At 39.3% G+C, this 12,015-nt stretch overlaps 1 protein-coding gene across 12 annotated transcripts in view; it reads left to right on the top strand.

The window, feature by feature from the left end:
* The window catches only part of kmt2ca (lysine (K)-specific methyltransferase 2Ca), a 455,613-nt gene that overhangs the window by 83,797 nt on the left and 359,801 nt on the right, over window positions 1–12,015 (top strand). The gene's annotated exons all lie outside the window — the stretch shown is intronic.

Below are 12,015 nucleotides of genomic sequence, written 5' to 3'. Positions count from 1 at the left end.
TCTTTTATGCTCCCTCCATTTCATAATCATTCTTGGGCATAAACCTGTACACCTCTGCCACTGGAAAATGTTTCTCCCTGAGGCACTTTTTGTTCAGCAATTCATATCGTTTTGAGTCCTGTGTTATGTAGGTCTTAGATTCATATGGCACACTATTCTGCTTGGTGAGTAAGGTGAAGGAAAGTCTTACTTTTCATCAGCTGATCACAGAAAATGATGGCTGAAGGGAAGAAAGATCACTCAGTAGACACAACTAAACTCGTGACCTCCTATTAGGGAAAATATTCACATTTCAGTATTTCCTTGACTGTGTGTGTCTCCTTTTCTCATAAGTTATGCAATGTTTGCTGTGTTCATTGCAGCATACTTTATCCTTGTCAGTAGGTTTATTTGGTATAATGCATGTATCGGTACAATATAAAGAGGAATCCTATTTAAGTCAATTTGTGCAGTGCCAGCTGCTTACATGGTATTCTCAGTTCATTTCCAAGTTGCTCTAACAATGCCATCACCAGCAACATAAGTGTAACCATTAATTTCCTCTTCACACACAACCATACAGTTATGGTGGGTCCTTCAAAGCGTTTAGAGTACACATTGTTTGGAAAATTTCACAACTACTATAATATTTTACTACAGCAACAACTTGTAAAACGCTTTTAACATAGTAAATTGTCCCAAGGTGCTTAACAGGAGCTTTACCCAACATAATTTGACACTGTATAAGGAGATATTAGGGCAAATGACCAAAAACTTGGTCAGAGTGGTAGGTCTTAAGGATCACCTTAAAGGAGAATAGAGAGGCAGAAAGGTTTAGAGAGGAATTCTAGAGGTTAGGACCTTGGCCACCAATGGTGGAACGATAAAAATTGGGGATGCTGAAGAGACCAGAATTGGATGAAAAAAGAGATCTTGTAGGACTGGAGAAGATCAGAAATTGGGAGGGGTGAGGCCATGGAGGAATTTGAAAAAGATCAGAATTTTAAAATCCAGGTGTTGTTTAACTAGGAGTCAGTGTAGGGATCAGCACATGGGTCATGAGTAAACAGGACTTGATGTGAGTAATGACAAAAGAGAATTTTGGATGACCTCAAGTTTATAGAGGGTAGAAAATTGGATGCCTGCCCATGAATGTGCTGGAATAGACAAGTCTAATGCATGGACAAAGGTTTCAGCAGGTGATTGGTTGAGGCAGGTAAAATCTTGCCACAAAGTTGCATTCTGACAGCATGTAAATTTTACCCACTTAGCCTTGTGCTTGACTCATATTCGTGACAATTATGAATTTGACCTCTTCCCCTCTTTTCCTGAATGTGATTTGTGATGGGGTACAATTTCACCTACATATGTCAGCCTTCTAATTCGTGTAAATGAGCCTAGATGGTGAATATATGCCACCCCAAAATGCTGGTTGATCGAGGGCTACCGATCAGCATTAATGCATGGGTTTCAATGCGGTAATTGACAATCTGAAGCAGAAGACATTTTATTTCCTTTTCTTTCTCCCTTCCTCTGCTTTAAAGACTCATGGGTTGTAAAACTATGGATGAGATGAACTAACTCGTTACAGACCAAGATTAAACCTGCAGTGTTCCTGGTTCGTATTGTTTAGTGCCACACTTATGGTGCAGTTCTCATGGAATCATTAATGGAATAAAAACAAAAATAACTTGAAATGCTCAGCAGGCCTGGCAGCATCTGTGGAGAGAGAAAAGCAGAGTTAACATTTTAGGTTAATGTCCCTTCTTCTCTTCAAAGTTGTATTTTCTGTACAGCCAACTAATTAAAAATCAGTTGATTTTTAAAAAAAAAAAGAGGTTTGAATTAAGAAAAATGGGAAATTGGTACTTAAAGAAAAAATTGAATAATTTGATACTTTGATTTGTGACTTCTAATTGAGACTTTTCTGTAGCTATGTTTATATGTAAACATATTTATATGTGATTTTTAATGAAAGAGCAATGTACCTGAAATGAATTTCTATATGGACAATAAAGTGAATTGAGATAAATTGAGTTACTTTGCACCAGAGACGTCTCTTTGAGAGTCTTGGATCTTTCACACTTGTGGTTGGCTTTTTCTTTAAAAGAGAAATGGTGTGTTCTAAATCTGTAAATAGTATAATCATTATATAGGTTGCAGGTCCAGTCATTGGTTTAATACACTGATAGTCCGCTTAGTGTCCAACTGAGATGGCCTCTGATAGTAGCTGTTCCTAGATTTTTGAGATCTTCAATACTGCAGAAGTATTTTCCTATAGCTTGTGTTGATGCTAAGCATGAAACAAGTTACACTAATTTGAGGTTACAAATATAATGTCTTTTCATTAGGAAAAGACAATATTTCAACTGACTATAGGCTGATTTAGAAGAAAAAGTACTTTTGAGCTCATCCAGTTTAGGGTATTATTTCAGGGCAAAGCTATATTTCCTCAATTTTTAAATTTGTTGGCTGCTACCAGTGCTCTGATTGGGCATACAACAATTTCACACAGAGTACAGCCCCCTTTACGACACTCTCAGAAGTGTGCCTTTATGCCAGATTCTGAGAACATTCCTCAGTTCTACTTTGACATTTCCATAATCCACATCATATGTCCTAGTCGCCTCTGTCAGTTTGACTGCCAAAATTAAACCAAATTATGAGTAGGTTTGTGTTGGTGGGGTTAAATACACTGCAACTAAGTTGACATTTCAGACATGTTTCACTTGGGATTTTAATAGAGAGGACCTTCATCTGATCGATTTGGAATGCATTCAAATTTCGATCGTAGAAGTGAAGTTGTGCTTATAACCACTTCACTACCTAGTGCTCTGTTGATACCATGCACGTACTTTACACAGAGTGCAAATTGTCCCTTGTGATAAATATGAAAATGAAAGACTGAAGGCGTTAATACTTAATTTGTGAAAGCACTAGTTCATTGGGAGGGGCCATGAGTATGTGCATTTTCATGGTTAAATCCTATTGTACTAGATAGGGAGATCGTTGCTATTGAATGATCAGACCATGATGCTATCAAGAAATATTGAATCTTAAGATTTGGAAGAACTGATGTGGCTGAAGAGATTAAGCTGTAACCTAAGTCAAGGATAAGGCAAACCATGCAACCTGTCAATTCATTCCACTGGTACTCCACCTTTCTCAACCTAGCTTCCATTTTTTAAGGCCTGTGTTATCCTGACCAGCATATTATTTCAAATATTTGTCCATTTTAGAGTAAAGAATTTCCCCTTATTGTACCTGCTTTAAATTTAAATTTACTTTTTCTAATTGAAATTTATGACCTTTTATTCTAGCGTACTTTAAAGTGATATTAAATGAGGCAAAGCAATATTACATTTTATATGACTTGATCAGGTCTCCCTTTTACCTCTTGTTATTCATTTTGCTGGATTTCAATCTTCAGTCCTTTCTCATAGTTCAGCTGGGATCAGTCTCTTGCTGTTTTTTGTGCACCCTTCTAATACATGCATGCCCTTTTTCTAGCATGGCCTACAAAAATTAAGACTGCACTCAATTGTCATCTGGCTACTTGCAGCTGTAGCATTATTTCATTCGACTTCTATTTTACCGTTCTGTCCTAGCATTTTATTAACTTTTTAAAAAAATGCTTTATGACATTGTCTAGACATGGAAGTCTGTTATTATTCCCCAAGACACTCTACTACTTCAGTTCAGTTGATTGGGAAAGATAGCCTAGGCTCTATTTCTGTGATTATGTTGGCCATTAAGGGTTCCACAGTGCTTTTCAAACAAGAGCTTTCCTTCCTGCAACAGCAACAAACAAAACAGATTAACTGGCCATTCATCTCATTGCTATTTGTGGGACTTCCCTGTGCACAAAATGGCTGCCACATTTACTGACATAATGGCAGCCACGTTTTAAAATTATTCATTGTATGTGAAGCGCCTAAGAATGTTCTCAAAGATGTGGTAAGGTGTTCCACGTATAAATACAAGTTTGTGATTTGTGCAGTTCCTGACATCTATAACTGTTTGGTTGTGCTACTGGACAGCTAAAATCTTGTGTACAATTCATTGCTGATCCTCTCTGCTTTCTTTATTTTGATGTTGCGACCAAATTTGGCAAACTTGGATGTGACTCCAGAATCCAAATCTTTGGTGTTGATATAAGCAAAGGGGAAATGAGCATTGTTAGGAGGATTCAATTCGGCATCTCTTGTTCTACCCTCCTCTCCCCACCGTATCTATTTTGACATTATAACACTTTTTGGTGCATTCCTTATGTAGCTTCCATTTTTTTTTAAAAACCTGCATTTATATAGCGTCTTTCATCACCTCAGGGTGTGCCAAAGTGATTTACAGCCAAGTACATTTTGCAGTGTAGACACTAGCAATGTAGCAACCAAATTGTACACAGTAAGCTCCCACAAACAGCAGTGAGATAATGACCAGATATACTGTTTTAATGAAGTTGATTGAGTAACAGTATTGACCAGGTCACTGTGGATAACTGTCCTGCTCTTTTTTGAAATAGTACCTTGTGGTCTTTTATGCCCTCCTGAGGGAGCTCTTAGGGCATCTGTTTAACATCTCATGTGCTGCACTGGACTGTCAGCATAGACTTTTGAATTAAAATCTCTGGAGTGGGACTTGAATCCACAGCAGTCTGACTCTGAAGTGAGAGCGCTACCAACTAACACACCCTACTTATCTTTTGTGGGGAACTTTCTGAATGTTCTGTGAAGTTGTCTTATAGGGAGTTCTGTTATGTACTTAATTTTCTTTTGAGGCTCTTACAGATACCGGGCATTATTTTGTCTTCTACATCACGTACAGTTTCTTATTTAAGTTGGAGTAGATGCTATTATTTTATGTTACTGTTGCCTTTTGTAGATAAGTGCACTGTTTGAGTGGGATATGACCTTTGCTCAATGAGTCTTAGTTTAAAAATGCCCACTAGTATCCATCTATCCATTAAACAATACAACCATCTTCCTCCTCAAATCCTAATAATGGTGGGTCCATTACAGTGCCCCATGCCCTGCAAGTGTTCTCCATGGTCTCCTTCATTATGCTAAGATATTTGCCATTCTGCCTTGGCGTTTTATTAGTCTTAAGCCCCTTCAACTTCTCAGATACTTCTGCAGTGCTGACTTCAGGAGATATTTGAGAGGAAAAACTTAAATTATTTGATTTTATACTTGTGATTGGAATTAGTGTTATGAGGAGAATGGGATAGTGGATTTGAATGCTGCTCTTTCATATCTGATGTCTGGGTTTGTAACCAACTCAGATTGTTTAAGTGAATTTTTTCTATAGTCTCAATCTGATTCCAATTAACACAATTGGCAATTAATGCAGACTTGAATTGGAACTAAGTTGGCAGTTTTCATTCAAAATGAAAATACCACCCTACTGGGGCATAGTAGAGTTGAATTTGACGTAAGCTGCCAAATAGGCGATTGGTCCTGTATCTACAAAAGCAAAATACTGTGGATGTTAGAAATCAGGAATAAAAACGAAAAAAGCTAGAAATATTCATCAGGCTTCATAGCATCTGTGAAGAGAGTAACAGTTGACAGTTTTGGTCTGTGACCTTCCATCAGAAGTTCTAATGAAAGGTCACAGACCTGAAGCATTAACCCTCTGCTTCACTTCTCAGATGCTGCCAGACCTGCTGAGTATTTCCAGTGTTTTCTGTTTTTATTATGTATCTAACTTGACTTGACCTGACTTGATTGATGCTGAAAATAGAGTTGAAATTAAAAAATGTTATACTTATCTGGATCACCAGTGACTGGCACCGCAAAGTGATGAGATGCGGCTTTGAACTGAAAATTTCCACTGAACATGTTGTTTTGACCCCTAATACTCTTATTGTAAATAAATGTGTGGTAGTACATTTTGGTAGAAAGAATTAGACTGCATACTCAAAGTGAGTCGAAATGAGGTGAAGGACCAAGGGGATTTAAGAAACCAGATATACAGCATTGAAAATATCAACAGAGGCTAATAAGTCCATAAAAAAATCAAATGAAGCTCGGGCTCATTTCTAGAAGGATAGAATTGAAAAGCAATAGTCCTGGACTATTGCTCCAGGGACACGAGTTCAAATCCTGTCACAGCAGCTGGGGGAATTTAAATTCAATTAAATAAATGTGGAATAAAAAAATAAAGCTCGTCACAGTAATGACCATGGAACTCAGTTTGTCATAAAAGCCCGTCTGGTTCACAAATATCCTTTCAGGAAGGAAATCTGTTGTCCTTACCCGGTCTGGCTTGTGAGTGACTCCAGACACAGCAATATGGTTGACTCTTAACTGCCCTCTGGAATGGCCTAGCAAGCCGCTCAGTTGCATCAAAACCACTACAGCAAAGTCATGGTTCAAGAAGGTGTCTCCACCACCACCACCACCACCTAAAAGGCAATTAGGGATGGACAATAAATGCTGCGGCCTTGCCAGTGACGTTTGCACCCCATGAACGAATTAAAAAGAAAACTTGTATTAAACTTGGTTAGGCCGCACATGGAGCACTGAACAGTTCTGGTCATACTGTTAGAAAGGATATAGAGGCACTGGATAAGCTGCAAAAATGAGTTTGCAAAAAAGATGTCACAACTGAGAGCTTATACCTACCAAGAAAGATTGAAAAAGCTTGGGATCTTTTCCTGAGGATAAAAGAAAACTGTGGGGTGACCTGATAGAGGTCTTTATGAAAGAGTTTGGCGGAAGTAACTGAGATGTTCCCACTTGTGTGGAGGGACCATAAATGCAAGATAGCCATAAAATCCAATAGAGATTTCAATCTTTACCCAGAAAGCGGTTAGAATGTGGAACTCGCTACCACAAGGAGTAGTTGAGATAACTAGCAGAGATACATTTTTTTTAATATTCATTTACTAGATGTGGGCTTTGCTGGCTGGGCCAGCATTTATTTCCCATCCCTATTTGCCCTTGAGAAGGTGGTGGTGAGCTGCCTTCTTGAACTGCTGCAGTCCATGTGGTGTAGGTACACCCACAGTGCTGTTAGGAAGGGAGTTCCAGGAATTTGACCCAGCGACAGTGAAGGAACTGCGATATATTTCCAAATCAGGATGGTGAGTGACTTGGAGGGGAACTTCCAGGTGGTGGTGTTCATTTCAGGGGAAGGTAATTAAACACTAGGGAGAAAGCAATAGCAAATTGTGCTGATGGGGTTGGATGAAGAGGGTTGGGCTGAGGCTCATATGGAACATAAACGCTAGCATGGATGAGGGGCTAAATGGCCTCTTTTTGTGCAGTGCATTCTATTTATTTGGATAATATCACAGAATGGCTACAGAACAGAAGGAGGCCTTTCAGCCTGTCATGTCTGCGCCTGGTCTCCATAGGAGCAATTTACCTAATGTCACTCCTCCATTTTCTCCCCATAGCCCTGCACATTCTTCCCTTTTCAGATAATACAATTCCCTCTTGAATGCTTTTATTTAACCTGACTCCAGCACACACTCAGGGAGTGCATTCCAGATCCTAACCACTCGCTGCATGAAAACGTTTCTCCTCATGTCACCATGACTTCTCTGGCCAATTTTTTTTTTATTCATTCATGGGATGTGGGTGTCGCAGGCCATGCCATCATTTATTGCCCATCCCTAATTGCCCTTGAGAATGTGGTGATGAGCTGCCTTCTTGAACCGCTGCAGTCTATGTGGTGTACCCACAGTGCTGTTAGGGAGGGTGTTCCAGGATTTTGACCCAGCGACAGTGAAAGAATGGCAATATAGTTCCAGGTCAGGATGATGAGTGGCATAAATCTATTACTTAAATCTGTGCCCTCTTACTCTTGATCCTTCCACCAACGAGAACATTTTTCCCCTATCTACCCTGTCCCAGACCCCTCATGATTTTGAATACCTCCATCAAATCTCCTCCCAGCCTTCTCCAAGGAAATGGCCCTAACTTCTCCAGCCCATTTACGTAACAGAACAGTGGGACATGTGGATTGACAGAACTTTCAGTTAAGACTTGTAGCTTTTACTGTTGTTTATAGACAATGGTATTTTTGCAGCATTATTTGATACTTTAATACCTTATTTTTGTGGAGTATAATTCTTTTGGATCTCCAGTCTAATTGGCATTATCATCTGATAGTATGTACTGAGAAATGAATGACCAAATCTTGTAAATGGCATGTAATGATTCGCTGCATCATGTCATTTATCCCAGTTGTTTACTTCATTGACCAATATATCTGACGGTTGACTTTGAATGGGATTCATGGTCCAGAAATTCAGCCCCAAGATAAAAGCAAAATACTGTCGATGCTGGAAATCTGAAACAAAAACAGAACATGCTGGCAAAACTCAGAAGGTCTAACGCACCTGTGGAGAGAAAAAAATGTTAACGTTTTGAGTCCGTATGACTCTTCTTCAGAGCTAAAGAGAAGTAAAGATGTGATGAAATTTATACTGTTTAAGGGGGTTGGCGCAGGCGAAGCTGGATTTTCTGCCAGTGATAGGCGGAGGCAAAGGAGAGATTGCCAGTGATGTCATAGACAGAAGGACAAAGGGGTGTTAATGACAGTGGAAATTCAGCCTGCTGTTATACTTAATTTGCAACTAATAAATGTTACATGCTAATGGAATTTTATGATTTATTTTTTAAGAGAGCTTTTTTTCAAAAAAAAAGGAGGCTCCTTTCAGCTGAGTGTGCTTGGTGATTAAAAAAAATAATGTTGATAGAAGGCTGAACTCAAGGTTTAGCAGCAGCTTTTATTATCTGGAAGTTCTACATTGGCAAGGAATCAATTTTTTTCCCTCCACTTCTTTACTTGAATTTAGATAAAGAATCCCAAAGTGAGCAATGGGTTAAGTTTTGGTTTACTCTTAAGCCACTATTGGCAAGCATCAGTTTTTGAATCCAGATCTTAAACAAAACCCATGCCAGGATTTTTGCTCAGCCATCAGAGCCGGCACTATTTTCGCCAGCAGTGTGTTTTTTCTCTCTCCCTTTCCCTTTAGTAGGATCATGAGGATAAGTTCTAGTGCGCTGGCTGGGGGTGGGGTATGACTGTAGATTTTTTTGCTGCAAAGTTATTTTGTCAGTGCAAGTTTCAGCGTACATGCACACAATTTATTGTATTTCTTTTGTGGAGAATGTTTTCATCTGATATGGAAGTTTAAAATGGTTGCTGAATGCAGTTCTTTTTGTACCAGAAGACAGTTGTTTTTCAATATATTGACTATTTCAGGAAGTGGTTACTGAATCATATTTCAGTATTGTGGTTATCGCTTGTAGATGTAGCTGTTTGTCATTTTTACTGAAATCTAAAATTCAAAATGAACCTGCTTGCACGTACTGCAATACAATACATCTCTTAAAAAAAAATCCGAGATGTGTCTAACGCAATGAAAGAATTAAATCAAACATAGACAACAGATGTGTGAGCAAAGTTAGAGCTCGTGGAATAAAAGGGACAATAGCAACATGGATATGAAATTGGCTGATTGACAGGAAACAGAGAGTAGTGGTTAATGGATGTTTTCGGACTTGAGGAACGTTTATGTTGGAGTTGCCCAGGGGTCAGTGTTAGGATCCCAGTTCTTCCTGATATAGATATATATATCTAGACCTAGACTTCTAGAAATTATATAATGGGATAAAATCAAAAGTCAATTAGACAAGTGCAGGATAATTAAGGAAAGCCAGCATGGATTCGTTAGGGGAAAATCATCTTTAACTTGCTGTGTGCAGGGCACAATTTCAGAATTTGCAGACAGTGCAAAACTTGGAAGTATTGTGAACTCTGAGGATTGTGTAGAACTTCAAAAGGATGTGGATGGGTTGGTGGAATGGGCGGACAACTTGGCAGATGAAATTTAATGCAAAAAAGTGTGAAGTGATTCATTTTGGTAGGAAGAACACGGAGAGACAATACAAAATGAAGGGTAGAATTTTAGATGAGGTGCAGGAGTAGAGAAAACTGAGTGTAATTGTGCATAAATCATTAAAGGTGGTAGGACAGGTTGCGAGAGCTGTTAATAAACATACAGCATCTTGGGCTTTATTAATAGAGGCATAGGGTACAAAAGCAAGGATGCTATGTTAAACTTGTATAAACACTGGTTCAGTTTCAGTTGAAGCATCGCATGTAGTCCTGGGCACCGCACTTCAGGAAGGGTGAAAATACATCTGAGTCGAGTGAGTTGGAATCAACTGTTAGCAAAAAAGATGATGGCTGAACAATGGGTCACCTTCAAAGAAAAGATATTATAGGCAATGTCAAGTTTTATTCCCTTGAAGGGGAAAGGTAAGACAAATAAATCCAGAGCGCCCTGGTTAACGACAGAGATAGAAGTAAAGATGAAAAGGAAGAAGTGCATGTACGACAGATTTCAGGTTGAAAATACAATGGAGAATTAGGCTGAATATAGAAGTACCAGAGGGGAAGTGAAGAAACTAATAAGAAAAGCAAGGGGAGAGCATGATAAGAGGCTGGCAGTGAATATAAAAGGGAATCCCAAGGTCTTCTGTAAGCATGTAAATAATAAAAGAGAGGTAAAAGATAGAGTAGGGCCGATTGATGAGCACTTGGCACGTCATAACATTCAAGACTATGGGCTAAATGCGGGTAAATGGGATTAGGTAGGTAGGTCAGGTGTTTTTCATGTGTTGGTGCAGACTCGATGGCCGAAGGGTCTCTTCTGCACTGAGATTCTGTGATTGGGACAAAAAAAGGGGACTTGCAAGTGAAGGCTGGAGATATGGCGGAGGTGTTGAACGAGTACTTTGCATCCCTCTTTACAAAGGAAGAGGATGCTCCCCAGGCCAGAGTGAGAGAGAGGAAGTAATTGGTATGCCAGAAGAACTTACAATTGAGAGGAAGGAGGTGTTGAAAAGGCTAACTTTTACTTAAAATAGAAAAGGTACCAGGACTGGATGAGATGCATCCAAGGGCACTGAAGGAAGTGAGAGTGAAAATTGCAGAGGACCTAGGGAAAATCTTAGTCTTCCTTAGACTCGAGAGGTGTCAGAGGACTGGAGAATTGTTCAAAAGAGGGGTGTAAGGATAAAGTTGGCAACCACAGACCAGTCAATTTGACCTCAGTGGTAGGGAAACTTCTGGAAGCTATATAATGGGATAAAATCAGTAGTCACTTAGACAAGTGCAGGGTAATTAAGGAAAGCCAGCATGGATTCATTGAGGGACATCATCTTTAACTAACTTGCTGGAGTTTTTTGAGGAGGTAACAGAGAAGGTTGATTAGGGAAACGCTGTTGATGTGGTGTATATGGATTTTCAAAAGGCATTTGATACAGTGCCACACAACAGACTTGTGAGGAAAATTCTAGGTCATGGAATAAAAGGGAAAGTAGGCACTTGGATGAGAAATTGGCTGAGTGACAAAAAACAGAGTGTAGTGATAAATGGTTGTTTTTCAGATTGGAGGAAGGTTTGTAGTGGAGTTCCCCAGGGTACAATGTTGGGACCCTTGCTTTTCCTGATATGCATTAATGACCTAGACTGTGGTGTGCACGGCATGATTTCAAAATTTGCATATGCTATGAAGATTGGAAATGTCACCTGTGATGGGGATAGACTTGAACTTCAAAAGGACATAGACATGTTGGTGATAAAAGCAAAATACTGCGGATGCTGGAAATCTGAAACAAAAACAAAAATTGCTGGAAAAGCTTGGCATGCCTGACAGCATCTGTGGAAAGAAAGACAGAGTTAACGTTTTGAGTCTGCATGACTCTTCTTCAGACTGTTGGTGGATTGGGCCAACAAGTGGCAGATGTAGTTCAATGCAAAAAAGTGTAAGGTGATTCATGTTGGCAGGAAAAATATGGTGAGACAGCATAAAATAAAGGGAGAGCTGCTAAAGGCGGTGCAGGAACAGAGGGACCTTGGTATATACGTACATAGGTCATTGATGATGGCAGGGCATGTTGAGAGAGCAGTTAGTGAAGCATATAATATCTTAGGCTTTATTAATAGGGACATTGAGTACAAGAGTAAGGAGGTTATGTTGAACTTGTATAAGACGCTAGTTAGGCCTCACCT

Source organism: Cetorhinus maximus, chromosome 3, assembly GCF_964194155.1.
Source record: "Cetorhinus maximus chromosome 3, sCetMax3.hap1.1, whole genome shotgun sequence".
NCBI classification, from domain to species: domain Eukaryota; kingdom Metazoa; phylum Chordata; class Chondrichthyes; order Lamniformes; family Cetorhinidae; genus Cetorhinus; species Cetorhinus maximus.
This window is presented reverse-complemented; position numbering and strand designations above follow the sequence as displayed.